Source organism: Natator depressus, chromosome 9 (assembly GCF_965152275.1).
Source record: "Natator depressus isolate rNatDep1 chromosome 9, rNatDep2.hap1, whole genome shotgun sequence".
NCBI lineage: Eukaryota > Metazoa > Chordata > Testudines > Cheloniidae > Natator > Natator depressus.
In genome coordinates this window covers 74,223,658-74,239,459 of record NC_134242.1, presented here as the reverse complement: position 1 = coordinate 74,239,459, position 15,802 = coordinate 74,223,658, and the positions used below count along the sequence as shown (strand labels likewise).

Genomic DNA, 15,802 nt, shown 5'->3' with positions numbered 1-15,802 from the left:
TTAGATTCAATATATATATGTTAGCACCACCACCCACCCCAAGTTTAATTTGAATTTAAGACACAAACTCCAAACCCCAAAGTGAAATTCATTGAAAACCACCAGTTTTCTCCTGGTTTGATGTTGACGCTGCGTGAGAAAGCAATTTTTGCATGATTTCAATGCAAAAATAAAAAATCAGATCAGGGTTCACAAAAAACTCAGCTCAAATCCTCTGAAGAGATAATCAGGTTGCACTGGAGGTGGAAAGGGCTGGCAAACTCCGCTGTGCTTCCAGCATATAGAGGCAGATCCATAGCCTACAGGAAAAATACCATTATTATCACCAAGAAAGGGGAGAGAAAGACAGAGTGCATCTGCTTAAATGATAAAATAGAAACTCAGGAATAATGTTATTTCAGTCTTTGTTTATACTGTTAGGCCTTTGATTTAGCAAGGTATTGAAACACATACTTAACTTTTCAAGGATGTGAAAATTCCCATTCACTTAGATGGGGACTACTCACATGGTTGAAGTTAGGATTGTGTTTTAAGTGCATTGTGGAACAGGGGCTTTAATTTGTATTAGATTAGGTGATGTTACTTTGTCTTGTGTTGTGCTTCATCATAAATACCCAAATGAGCATTTTAAAGCCAGTTATATGGCAGATATACAATACATTCACTGCAATATGAGTTGCAAGTTCACAAACTTCAGATTCTTTGCTGAAACCATCATTATGCCTCTGGGCGCCTTAATCCTAATAAGTAAAGGAATAGCACAGGAGACTGGGGTATAGTTTTGAAAAGGATAGGTGGGGAAATAGAACAGAAGCAAATTACCCAAACAAGCTTGTAAATAAATAAGCAAAAACAAAACAAACCCCCCAAACATCTTCATAGCTAGCCAGAACCACAACAGTTTCTTTGTTTTGACTTCTTGTTTGTATCGACTCCTTAAGACTGACATAATATGTATTAGATTCCAGAGCAAAAGCTGAGAAAATAATGTGAATGTACTTTGAAATTATAATGGAGACTTAAACTTGTGTAACACTGAGGAGTTTACATTTCATTGGTGACAACTCATGCCAAGAGCTGAACTGAATTCCACCAATCTCAAGCTATTATAATACTGTACATTAAAAGCACATTTGCAACAAACACTACGCCCGGTTCCTGAAAAACTGAAATGAACAAAACATCTTTTGAATTTTGAGAGAGCAAGTGAGGTGAACCTGCTTCAAAAATGTTCTACGCTTCAAATCAAATATGGAAATTCTAAGAAATCCATTAGCTGTTTACATCTAAAACTCATCCTTCAACACTTTGCCCCACAATGTACAGTGTTGTCAAGTTTTGTCTTATTTACCTCCTGCTAATAGCTGGGCTCAGTTCCAAGAAAGTTAAGACAATTGTAGAGAGATGCAGATCTAACATATTTTCAAGCTTGACAGCCAATAGTTCTGAGCATTTAATTCCCGAAAGAATCTCTAAATCCTGCTTTTGTAATTCATCCAGGAAAATGCATGAGAGTCAAACAGTATCTGTGCAGCCCAACTAAAATGTTATTGTTTGATCCAAATGGTATCATTCTTGGCAGATTTGTAGGGACTGATCCTATGTGACACTGGTATTTTAATGTGGAGCTGAGAGCTTAACAGTTCTTGATACATTAGCATCTGTACCCTAACCCTAGGCATTCTGTCCTCAGCAGCACATCTTAGGTAAAGGTTCATTTAATTTATCCCTTGTTAAAATTTAAACAGCTATGCCAAATTCCACCAGAGTTGGCATGTATGACATGAGTGATGGCTCTGCTAAACTTTAAGTCAGAAGCATCAGTTTTGAAATGTATCATCTTTATGTATTTGCCCCTGAGCAACAGATCTAGTAAAAAAAAAAAGGCCTTTCATATACTCAAGTCTGAAATTTAAACAACTGAACACAATTCTAAAAAATTTAGGTTTTTTTATGCATAAATTTGATACATGGTTTGTGCGCAAAGCAGAAAACTTGAAGGATCATGGCAGGGTAAGGGACTAGAAATCTTTTTTTCTTCCCTTTAAAAAGATAGCAACATACATACTCAAAATGTTACTTCAGTTATTCCCTGCTCAAATTTAAAACACAAAGCTTAGGGCCAGATCCTCAGCTGATAGAAATCATTGTCACTTTGCTGAAGTTTTCCTACTACGTCATCGTTTTTCAAATGAATCAGTAATTGCTAACATAGGCTTTTAATTTAAATTCAGTAGGTTTTGTCTTACCTGACATAACATATTGGCAGCTGGAATTTTTGGCTGGTATTTTTCTCAGTTCAAGATCATAATCTGTATTCATTTTGCCTCATTTACCCCTTGTAAAATGTTAGTGTCTAGAGAGACTGGACCTGTTTCTTCCATGCTGACAATGCTCTACATATGTCTGAAATATCTGGGCATTGTTTTTATTTTATTCAGCAACAGAGTGGTATAAAGTCTCCCTTAAGGGAGCATCAGACCCTGAGTTCCACCGATATCGCTCTTCACCTATTTTATGTATGAAATGTTTTCTATGATTTTTATTAACACTGAAGCCCATTGGGAGGACAGGATAACTTGAGGGTTATTGATGAGATATAGAGTCCTCTACCTCTTTGTCACTGGTATGAACCTAGGCCAGGTCAGGAGTGCCTGAAAGTTATCACCCAACAAAAGGTTAGAGGTCTTTTTCAAATGAGTTGGTGGTCTCAGTCCAGTTCTTAGTGGATATGTCCCCCTAACATGGAATCCACTGGTACAATTTAGATTAGTTGACACTTTCAGAAGGTACATAGGAACCGAGCAACCTTCTGACACTGAGAGTGGCCTATTAAGAACAGGGTTGACACTGAGAGATGCATTTGCTGAACAAGATGAGGTAAGCTTAAAGCTGTCACTGCATAAGTATGTTTAGAGACTAAATAGGGACTTTCAGGCTCTAGCGTTGTCAGTTTATAGCACTTTCTGATAGTGTTAAAAACTCTTACAGTATTTTAAGGAAGACCCCTCAATGTGGTTCGTTTTGAGCCTTTTACTCAATTGTCTGACTGCTCTTGAATGTTACAAGTACATCTAGATAGATGCTGATGGATTTGTCTGGTTCTCCTTGATGTAACGTTCCTTCCAATGCAATGTTCATGGACAGAAACAGCTCAGCAGGGCAGATATGGTAGGACCATCAACAAGAGGTTACCATAACAATCACCTTATTTTAAAACTATCCCAACAATCAGCCTCATTAGTTTCACTTTCTTCTGATAGATTGAAAACATTTGGATCCTGATTTTCAAAAGACCCATCACTTACCCTCTGGTTTTGTGACTACTGTTTTGCACCCGTCTGCAAACAATGGCAAGTGCATTTTATATCACTTGAATACCTAAGTACTTGATTTACTAGTACAGTTGGGTAGTTGTGCATCTAAACAGTATAAAACTGCTTCATTACACCAATTGCTGAAGGAGCAAAAATGTGGTTCCAAATCAGAGGACCTTATCTGCACATGTGTTTGCAGGATCAAGACCCTTAGAGAACACTCAAGACTCTCAGGCAAGTTAATAGGAGTTTTGCCTTAATAAGGATGGCAAGACTGCTCTGTTGACTAGAGTAATTACTAATTCATACTCTTAGCCTTGGTCTACACTGGGGGGGAATCGATGTAAGGTATGCAACTTCAGCTACGAGGCATTTCTGTTCCATCTAAGAGACTTCTCTAACTTTCCTGAACACCATCTGATCAATCTTTATATTCTGCTCTGTGAGGAGCATCGCCTCACTTGCACAGTTCATTTAAAGACCTCTCAGAGTTGTAGCTGTTACGTTCTGGGAGTGCAAGGACTCCTTGCTGCTACTAACTCCCTACTTCTAAAGGGCCAGGAAGGGTAGGGAAGAGGCAAGAATGAAGCAGTGGGCATGCCCAGTGCTTCTGCTGAGGTAGTGTGGCCCCACAACCCTCTCTTATTATGGTGCAATTGAGCTCATAGTGCTCTCTATTTTCAAAGCATGGCATAAATATTAAAGAATATACGTACCCTTCAGATTTGTCACCCTTCCTCTTGGTTGTACTATTTGCAGTTTTGTAATTTTTCCAGACTCCTTGCACTTTGTCCCCCAATCCTGCAAACAGTGGAGTCAACAGACGTGCATGTCTGCACAAAGCTAAGCATGTTCACTTCCAAAGTGTATTACAGATTATGCTTTAACTGTGGCATGGCTACACTTTAAGGGTTTTGTGCCATGTGTATGCAGAGCATTTCAATGCACACAACCCCCAGTTAGTGTGTACCAACCCCTCCTGTGCAGACAAGGTCTAAGTGTCTGTTCTGTGTTATACCAGATTCTGTTCTATGTTATACCACAGGAAATCTAGAACAACTTTATTGACATCAATATCTTGATTTAACCAAGCCTGTTGCTGAAAAATTTGGAACTTTGCATGTTCACATATCACAATGATGAGTGTCCTATAAGTTCCTAGGCCTGGGTGCATTATGGTGAGGCAGGGGAGTCTATATTTTTCTGCCAGAACACAGTAGGGATGGCTCAGGGAATGAATGGGCTCAGAAATATTCCTAACTCATTTCTAAAGGAGCAACATGCTCCCCTCTCTTAGTATCTCCAGCTGACCACAGTATATGCATGGGTGGTTGGGCACCTGATCCAGATAGCAGACCCTTCGGTCATAATGCACTTGCCTAGGCTGTAATGGGCTTTTCCTAAGCACTAGGTTTGAAATCCTATCTTGCCAATACATGGAGAGAGGAAACTTCCTGTCATCTTCCCTCACTAGAACCCTTAGGCAGCAGAATTTTGCTTTGAACGTATCTTGAAGACAAGCTGTAGAGAAAGCTAACCAGTGCCATGTGGAATGAACCACCATGGTCTTTAGTAAATCAAAAGTGGGATATTAGTGTATATTGTGAAACTTCACTTCTCCCTAGAACTTTAAGAGTCTAATGTGCCTTACTGCTGATCCAAGAGATTTGTGTCCTTCTACAGGTATCGTCTGAACAGTTTCATTATCTGTTTATGTATAACTAAGGGGCAAAAGAATGGCAGTTTGCTCAGTGTGTAGATTATTTCTGAGATTATTGCCAGTTTGAATGGTTTCATTCTGATAGCCACCAAATAGGTTATGGGGTTTTCACTAGGCAGCATTGGCTTTAAGTTTGTTCATAATACAGATTTAGTTAGCAGTGAGTGTGTCCATGATATTTTGATAGATATTTAACTCTGACACCCTGAATCTCCTGAAGTTTGCACTTTTTTTTCACCTTTGCAAATCCACCAACTTCAGTAGAGTTACTCCAGATTTACACTGATGCAGATCAGAAGAGAATCAAATCCCAAGTATTATAGAGTTGGGGTTTTTTAGATGTCTGTGGCACAGTAAGCAGAACTGGATCAAGCAGAAGATATGAGCAAAGATAACGGAATGGGTAGAATCCCAAATTTTTCCACTTGTAGAGGATTTTTGCTTGTGTCTGTTGGGCACTGGAGATTTCGCATTTTCCAAGAGTAGTCTCCAAAGTTTAGAATCCAGCTTCTAAGCTTTTACTCTGTATCCAGATGTTTTGCAAGTTTCCTCATTTAATTAAATTTATGACATATTTGGCATATATCACGTATGAAAACAACATGGTGATAGCATATTATCTGGTGTGAGAATAATATGCAATGACCATAGGCTAAATCCCTGTTCTAACTTGTGCATATTCCATTGCTTGATTAAAGTCAATGTGGCTACTGATGTGAGTGAGGAGAGAAGGATGTGGCTCATTATTTGTGTTATTACCACCCAAAATGTGATCTCATTCTGTTCTCAATCTACCATAGTTAGTAGCAGGTCAAGGCATTCCAGTCACAGCCCTGTTACAACTGAACAACAGTAATATTTAGGCAGTTTCAAATTTGATCTTTAAATTAAAGAAATGAAAATAAATGCCTGACCATTTTTTTTGTGGTGAGTTTACATTAAATATGTAGTGTTGGCTCTGTAGCTGGTGTACATTGGAATAGCTCTGTTGAAGACAATGGATGTACACCAGCTGAGAATCTGGCACATAACCATCAACACTGACATTGTAGATATCTTTACATCCATATGTGATGGCCATTTAACCCATTCTGAGTGTGCTGTGGTCTTTTGCTTGAGGGTGAAACAGCTGGACTGAACACATATAAACAAATCTAGAATTCAGATCCAGATTATTATGTATTGCCAATATGTATATTGCAGACAAATGACACTTACAAAATATCTGTAGAGTTCAATGCTTTCTTGCACCAAAAATAAATTTCCTGAAACAACACATCTGAAATACCCTTACAGATGTTTCTCTGCATTACAAAAAAGAAAAAAGCCCCCTGAGCTAAAATGAAAATTGATTTTGAAAAAAAGCTGAAGGATATGAGTGGATCATCATAATTGGATCAACATGCTCCAAAAGCTTCAGGCTACTTCGACTTCATTTCTTAGCTGACAGCTTTCTTTTGGAATTCTTCAAACTAAACACAAATGGTTTGATTGCAATATGTGAAACATTTGACCATCATATCCTTGACAGTCTGCTGCAGGGGAGATTTGATAACCGTTGTCAAATTCATAACAGCTATTCTAATTCAAAGAACCAACAAACACAGGAGCAGCTTCCACAAAAACAGATTTTATTAATGTCCAATGACACCATTTACAGGGAAAAAAGGAAAAAAGCTAGTATCAGGTCTGTTTAAAAACACTTGCGACTACAGAGAGAGATCTTATCAGGTATTAATTTGGTAAATACAAATGACTTAGAGATGTTAGCTTTCCAGTCACTATTGACATAAGTAGTAAAGCAATAATGAAAAAAGATAGTTAATACTCAGAATTTACTTCATAGAAATTATAGTGTATGTATTTTAGAATGGGTTAGTCTTCCAAAAACATTTTTTAATCTGTAACATTAATATGTCTGTTCAGGGGAATAATAGGGATTGTGGTAGATAAGCATTCCCCTGCCTTGCATAGCTCCAGTGGGGCTACCAAGATCACAGCTCCAGGCACTCTGAGATGTGCAGTTTCTGTGCAGCAGCTGCACGCTCCCCCCACTGCAAATGGGTAGGGAGGTTCAAGGGGTAGGCAGATCCATGACACCAGGTCAGTGAAGCTGGCTGGCTGAGTGGGGAAGAGTATGTTCCATTCCATACAGTGGATGTTGTAAATTAGTCCCTCCCCAGTGGAATCCAGGAGGAATTGTTCTTCTGAGCAGTATCTCTGAGGCACAATGCCTTCTGGTGCTGCCCCTGTGCAATGCACCTGCACACCACCCCTTACTTCAGGCTATACCTAAATGCCACAGTTTAGCCCTTATTGAGATCTTGTCACCCATATTCACATTGAGCTGTACCATATTCCCTGAATGGCTCCATTGGAATCATGGGATAAGAGAGGCAGAATCTGGCCCACAATGATTTATAAATGTTTACATTTTAGCTTTTAATGACAGCAAGAGTAGGCGAAGCATCTTTGCAAAGTTCAGAACTCTGACATTATCGATTTAAATATAAACGTTGCAGCTATTTTTCAGGGTTCCACACAGTGCTCAAATGTAAAAGAGATGGAAAATTTTCAAAACCACATAAAACTGAATAAAATAAAAATCTAATGCTGTCAACATTGTTGCATTTCAATGTCCCACCAAAAGTAAGGAACACGACACTAATCAGCAAAAGATAATTTATTCTGCTTTCCCAGTGATATTATTCAATTAATTATATGATGTCAATATTGCATTAAAATCTGGCAAAGAAGAATTTTAATTATTGTATATGTTCTGAAGCTGATCTTTAGCTAAATTTTGAGGAAGAGTTCATTCAGAATTCAAAAAACTTAACTTCATTGTAATCAGAACAATATGTTTGACTCTCACTAAAATGATGCAGGATTCCATAGAATAACATTCAGCATCTTGTTCCCTAGCTGATGAAAATGAATTTAAAAAGTGGTTTTGTTAACCTTGATTTGTACTGAAATCTAGTCTTGATTTCAAATGCATGTAAAATAAATGATTGCTATAAAACAAATGGGTCTCTCTTGGGAGGCTTTACCACCTTGGTTTAAGTTAGCGATCCCAGGAGTCTTGCCAGATACATGATAAACTGGTTCTCTAGCAAAGATGATTCAAACATAGGCCTTTGTCCTGCAGTTGGAACACTCTTATGCAGAACCCCATTGACTTCATGGAGTCATGAATGGGTGTAGGGGTCTGCCCACCTGGATCCTACTGGAGGATCGGGGCCTTAGAATCTTATCACTATTTCAAGTAGATCTCTCCTACTCTACACAGTTTCAATTACTTCCACACCTTCTTTTATCCAATGTGTCCTTAGGTTTCTACTGTTAATTTGGTTTTCCATAGTATACAATTTCCTTTTCCAACTTAACATTCTCCTGAGATACAAACAGTGAAATATTTAGGCCCAGATCCTCAGAGATATTTAGGCTCCTAATTTCCACTGAAATAAACTGCTTATGTTTGGAGTCAATGGAAGTAAAGAGCCTTGGTACTTTCTGACCCTAAACTCTAATGATCAAACTTGTCACTTATACAGGTTGGTATCACTTGCAGTTGGAATGATTTTTTTCCTACATCCTTTTGTCTGATTCTCCACTCTGAGAACTTATGAAGCAAAGAGCTGAAACTTAGTGACTATCCACGGTTCAATGTCCTGCAAAATTAGAGATATATCTGGAAGTGATTCTGCATTAGAATGAACTTTATCTGATTGAATGATCTACTTCATTATGGTACCTAGACCCACCAAAGATAAAGACCTACCACTAGCTCCCAACCACAAATAAGTTTTTCTAGCTCTTTAAATTCTCAGGATTTGTTTCTTCCTTTAGAAAGAATATTCATTAAATAGCTATAAAACCAAATAAAGAGAAAGCAATAACATCTGATTAGGACCAAAGAAAAGTCAATAGCTCAGCATAAGCAAGCAAGAGCAGAAGAAGCGTTTTAGTGTAAAATCTTAGCTCATAAGAAGAGAGATGTTACTTGATTCTGGAATTTGGTTTGAACAATGGGGATTAATAACTCTGCTTCCCTAAATTCCCTCTGTTTTAACCATATGATGTATTTTTCAGTTCTAGCACAAAGCTGTTAATGTGGTGTTGCTGTGTCAAGTTAAATAATTACTGCTCCTCACCCCAGAGTTGGTTGTAATTCACTGGTAATGACCTGATCCATTTCAATTAGGCATTTGTACTGCATATATCCCCATAGTATGTAGGTGTCAGTGTATGACCACATCCACTAGAGGAGATCTCTTTGCTTCAGTAGAATGTGTTCTTCTGCCAGTGTGTGATGTCAGGGGAATCCACGCAGGCTCCATACTAGCAGATCTTGATTCAAGATCAGGGCCATAGAATGTCTATAAGGTTAGGATTTCAAAAGGTTCTGGATTCATTGGGCTGCAAGGTGTTAATATAAATGTGCTGTAAAATCATTATCTTTAGGAGCCAAGTATCAGAGGGGTAGCTATGTTAGTCTGTATCTACAAAAACAAGGAGGAGTCCAGTGGCACCTTAATGACTAACAGATGCATTTGGGCATAAGCTTTCGTGGGTTAAAAAACCCCACTTCTTCAGATGCATGGAGAAGTGGGGTTTTTTTAGCCCAGGAAAGCTTATGCCCAAATAATTCTGTTAGTCTTTAAGGTGCCAGCAGACTCCTCGTTATCTTTAGGAGGCTCTCTCTCTCTGTAGGCTTAGAAGGATTAGATTTTTGTCAGTGAATGTCAGTAAACGTTGATTTCACCACACACACACACACACACACATGCCCATTGATAATAATTGAAATGTGCAGATAGGTAAAATAAGAAATATACTGTTTGAGACCTAGAGTTTGATTTAAGGATATATACTTTGTACATTTTGAATCTGAACATCTACTGTTATTAAATAATTGTTTAACCCCTCATAATTTCCTGCAACTGTGAGAATTGAAATAAATAAAATTTAAAAGAGCTTAAAATCTATAATTTTGCACACGTGAAAATTTAAATAGATAAAAATACTTAAACATAATATTGATGATTGGTTTGAAATTATATATAAAAATGAATCAAGCGAAGGCTCTCTCTCTCTCTCTCTCTCTCTCTCTAGATATATATATATATATTTGAAAGATTTACCCAAATGTGGAAATGTATAGGGTACTGTGGTATTAAACACTAGGGGGTAGGAATATGAAGAAGGGCAAAGGGAGTTGAAGCAACAGGATTCAGTAGGATAATGGTGAGAAATAATGCTGAATCTCTACTTTGTTACATCTGTTTTACAGCATTGTGACACCATTATTTCAGTGGAGTCACAGATATAAAATTATGTAGAGAAGTAGAGATTTAGGTCCGTTGTTTTCTTAATGTATCATCATCTGCTTTACTGTATAGATTTCCTTACTTCCAATTCACAGATAGGCTTGCTACTAATCTTCAAAGTCTGTCCCATTGCTTTACTTCTTCTTAGAGCTACTATAGGGTAAAAAATAACATTTATGGCTTGTCTGCACTTGTTTGGAATTTATTTCACGGCCATTACAGGAGACATGTTTGAGGTGCAAGAAGATGGGAATTCCTGCTTAGAATCACAGAAGATTAGGGTTGGTTGAGACCTCTGGAGGCCATCTAGTCCAATCCCCTGCTCAAAGCAGGACCAACCCCAACTAAATCATCCCAGCCAGGGCTTTGTCAAGCCCTTAGATACCTCTAAGGTTACCACCTTCCTAGGTAACCCATTCCAGTGCTTCACCACCCTCCTAGTGAAATAGTTTTTCCTAATATCCAACCTAGACCTCCCCCACTGCAACTTGAGACCATTGCTCCTTGTTCTGTCATCTGCCACCACTGAGAACAGCTGAGCTCCATCCTCTTTTGAATCCCCCTTCAGGTAGTTGAAGGCTGTTCTCAAATTCCCCCTCACTCTTCTCTTCTGCAGACTAAGTAAGCCCAGTTCCCTCAGCCTCTCCTCATAAGTTGTGCCCCAAATCCCCAAATCATTTTTGTTGCCCTCCGCTGGACTCTTTCCAATTTGTCCACATCCTTTCTGTAGTGGGGGGCCCAAAACTGGACACAGTACTCCAGATGTGGCGGCCTCACCAGTGCCAAATAGATGGGAATAACCACTTCTCTCGATCTGCTGGCAATGTTCCTACTAATGCAGCCTAATATGCCATTAGCCTTCTTGGCAACAAGGACGCACTCTTGACTCATATCCAGCTTCTTGTCCACTGTAATCCCCAGGTCCTTTTCTGCAGAACTGCTGCCTAGCCACTCTGTCCTTAGTCTGTAGCAGTGCATGGGATTCTTTCATCCTAAATGCAGGACTCTGCACTTGGCCTTGTTGAACCTCATCAGATTTCTTTTGGCCCAGTCCTCCAATTTGTCTAGGTCACTCTGGACCCTATCCCTATCTTTCAGTGTATCTACCTCTCCCCGCAGCTTAGTGTCATCTGTGACATGCTTAGTGTCATGCTTAGGCCTATAGGGACAGTAGATTTACTCCATTACAAATTTTATCATTACCAGATGGGACTAGAAAGTACAATATTGTATTACTGCCCTGGACAAGAACTTTCTCTCTAAGACAATGTGGTGGCTGTGTGCACAGTTCCAATTTAGAGAGTGTGCACAATGCACTGCTAAGCTGCTTGAAAATGATGTTAGTGCTTTGAGAGTATGTTGTATTGTATGACTTCAGTGACCAGCTGATGGGGACCCTGACTGTGGAACAAGCAGTCCCCTCTTGTATTTAAGTCTTGTATTGACTGAGACTGATTTTTACCTGGGGAGAAACTGTTCCACTCTCATGACAAACAGAGACCCGCAAAAGTGAAGTTAAGGCAGCTGCAAAAAAAGACTGAAGCATTGTACATGATATAACACCATAAGAGCCAAGCTCTGCCATCATAATGATACAGCCACAGAAACAAGAAAGAAATTTTTAAGCCCCAGGAAAAGGAAAGAGGGTGAAAAGCAGGCATTGTTTTTTGCTGTTGGTCTCATGAAAACTTGTAGTATCTAAACCTGCTTTGCCATTGGTGACTATGTAGTACAATGAGGCATTTGGTAGAATCACTCTGCTGTATATCTTGTCTGGTGGATGAAGTGGCTTATTCACACGGGAAAGCTGGTATACATTTTACCTGTGGAGAGTAGACAGTGCAATGAAGTAAGAGTCAGAGTACCTCAGGCTCAGCTCTAAGCCCCCTTTTGTTCATGTTGGTTCTTGATGCACTTGCAGAAAACATCCAGGGAGTAGCACCTGGGGCATGTTTTTTGCGATGATGTAGTGCTTGTGTGGGAGAGGAAAAGAGGACGTGGAAGAAGACTTAGAGAGGTGGACTTGAAAGAAATGGCATGAAAATCAACAGGAATAAAACAAAGTATATGGTTTATAGATTTGATGATACCCCGCAGGAAGACAATGAGACTGTAAATCTGGGGCGGGGGGGCAACCACTACCAAAGGAACTGAAGTTCAAGTGCGTAGGTTTGATAGTACAGGAAAATGGTGAAATTCAGTGACAAACTCATCAGCAGAATAGAAAAGACATGGGCTAACTGGAGAGACGTGAGCACCATGTGGAGACTGCCTATCACATTGAAACGATGGTAATCAGGCCTGCATTTGTGTATGGCTCCAAATGTTGGGCACTGAGAAAGAGACAGGAGCAGATTTTACATACAGTGGAAATGAAGATGTTAAGATGGATGCTTGCGGTTACAAGGACGGACCATGTTTAGAATGAATGAATTAGGGGCAGTATGAAGGTGGTACCAGTTAATATAGCAAAGATGAGGGAGTCCAGGCTTAGATTGTTTGAGCATGTGAAAAGAAGATCAGAAGAACACATAGGAAACAGGATGTTAAATTTAGAAGTGGAGCATAGGAGAAGAGTTGGAAAATCCAAAACTAGATGGTTAAATGTCATACAAAGGGATTTAATTGGCTGTGGAATTTCTGAGGAACTGCTTCAAGACAGACTGGAATGGACAAGAAGGACTCGAAGAGCCAACCCCATATAGATGGGACTAAGACTAAAAAGAAGAGAGTAGACTGTGCAATATAACTACTGTCTTTCAGTGCTCAGAGGTGATGAGAGCTCAGATTAATGATTAGATTATACTTGGCCTGATACATCTCTATGATTCACAGTTATGTACTTGGCCAGTTGAAATTCTTTGGGGTATACACCAATAAAGAGGAACGAAACAAAGTTGTTCTGTATCCATGTGTTTACCCTCTTGAATTTCTGGCACACACAAAAAGTCAGAATAGTAGCATAATAGGGGTTACAATTGATAACATGGAACAGAAATTGTGCTGTGTGCAGACAACATGATACTCATGGTTATCAATCCAGTACAATCTATGACTTACATTCTGAAAGAAATTAATGATTAGTGATATGTCAGGCTATAAAATTAATTATACAAAATCTCAACTATTAAATATAGGGCTGGAGGAAGCTATGATTAAACAGCTGCAAGATTCATTTGAATTGTGTGGTCCAAACAAATGAAGTAACTAAGGAGTCAGTATCTCTCCTTGTGATAAATGAAGGGGTGGGGGATAGCTCTCTTTTATCCCCAGCCAGCCAATAGCTATAAAATCCCTCTTAGTAGCTGTTCTCTAATTGCTCTACCTGTAGAGGGTTAAAAAGTCTCACTGCTATGCATAGGTAAAGGGAAGTGAGTGGGCACCTGGCCAAAAGAGCCAATGGGAAGGCTAGAACTTTTTAAAATGGAAAAAAGACTTCCCCTTTGTCTGTCTGCGGTTGTTCTCTGGGAGAGGCAGACAGGGAGCAGTTATGCTGTGAGAAGCTTGGGCCAGGTATGAAAAATCATCAGTATCATACCTAGAAACTACTCATCTAAAACCCCAGATATGTAAGTAGATCAGGAAATGTCTAGAAGACAAGATAAACCTAATCTCTTTTATTTCTTTATGGCTTGTGGGTTCCTCTGTGCTAACCTCAGGTGCTTTTGTTTTGCTTGTAACCTTTAAACTGGACCTCAAGAGAGCTATTTACCTTTTTAAAGAACAGAATCGGATTTTTGTGTCTTAAGAGGTTTGTGCACGTGTTTAATTAGCTGATGGCAACAGCTGATTTTTTTTTCTTTCTTTCTCAGCTCTTCTCCGGAGACGGGGGGTGAAAGGGATTGAGAGTACCCCACAGGAAGGAATTCCCAAGTGTACCTTCCTGGGTTCCCAAAGGGGTATTGCACTTGGGTGGTGGCACGATCTACCAATCCAAGGTCAGAGAAAAGCTGTAACCTTGGGAGTTTAATACAGTCCAGGAGTGGCAAGTATTAATTGTGCCAGAGTGGGGAATCAGCCCTGACATGGTGGCAGAATTTCAGTAGGGGTTATCTAATTGAGTATATAACCTATGGGAGGAAAAAAGGACATCCATCCATCAGCCAGCTAGCCCATAATGATAAAATTATTGGAATTAATACCATCAAAGAAATCATGGGGAATACTAATATACCAGTTTGGACTTTTTTGTAACTGAAGCATTTTGTCAAATGCTACAAAGGAAGGCCAAGTTTCAGGAGACCATTAACAAGGATAGAAACACTAGTTATAGGAAAACCACGTGAAAGGGCCTGATTTCCGTGTGGTATAACCAATTGTTACTGCTTGATCTAGAAAATAAGACTCCTATTATGGAAAAATGGGAAAAGGATCTAAAACCAGATATTATTTGGAACAAAAGGAAGATATCTAGAGAGAGACCAAAATCTCTTCTGTTTGTGTAACCATTAAGGAAAATTATTACAATAGGAACTTTTGTGTTTGTGAGGTAGGAATGCCCTAAGATAATAGTTTTTGGAGGAAAATAACAAATAGATTTTTCAAGATAATTAAGATTAGGCTAACCACAGAACCCCTGGGGATTCCATTAGGTCACAGTCCAAAGGGGGTTATTGACTTGGGAAAAGACCCATTGATAACACAGCTACTACTAGCAGCCAGATGTATGATAGCTCATTTTTGGAAAAGAACAGATTCAGCCTCCCCCCAACATCAGAGTCATGGAGAAATAAATAAGAGATCCCTTCAATGGAGAAAATGACAGACAGTTTATATTGGGAGCAAGTAGATTTTATCATTTATAATTACCATTTTTTGAATGTGAACATAATTAATACACAGGCAATGATAAAAGTTTGACCAAACACAAATGGGTCTTTCAAAGGTGACAAATACAAGTTATGAATGAGATTTGTAAATATTTGTATGGAAAATTCATGTATGTTAATGATGACCAGATAAAAAGCAGTCTGATCTCTGTGAGCCAGATCCTTAGCTGGTGTAAATTGGTGTAGCTCCATGGCCCATTTTATGAGGCTGTTCTTCCATCAATAAATGTGCACATCTATCCTTAAAGTGATAGAGTTGCATGTATAAGACTGCAGGAGAAAAACTCCTAAATATGGATCTCATCTCTACTTTTCCTTTAATACCTTGAGATTACATAGAATGACTGAGGCTGTCATTCATCTGCAATATACTGTGGCCACCAACCAGCCCAGCATATAGTCACCTGCAGGTTTCTAAAGGGGAGACATCAGTACTTAATTTGGTTCTATCAGCAGCTTTATGCATAAAGTAAAAATACATAAAGATGTTAAAACAATACAGCAGAAGCTAAGACACCTGCCTCTGTCAGTTAGGAAAGCAGATGCAAAGGAGCTGGAAGCTTTTATCCAAATGGGAATAGTTGAAAGAGTTGATGCATCTGA

At 39.0% G+C, this 15,802-nt stretch overlaps 1 long non-coding RNA gene across 1 annotated transcript in view; it reads right to left on the bottom strand.

Moving 5' to 3' along the window:
- Positions 1 to 262: 262 nt before the first annotated feature.
- LOC141994249 (uncharacterized) overlaps positions 263 to 15,802 on the bottom strand; it is a 124,069-nt gene continuing 108,529 nt past the window's right edge. Inside the window, exon 3 of the long non-coding RNA XR_012641061.1 lies at positions 263 to 299. This is a non-coding gene — a long non-coding RNA (uncharacterized LOC141994249). The remainder of the gene's footprint in view (positions 300 to 15,802) is intronic.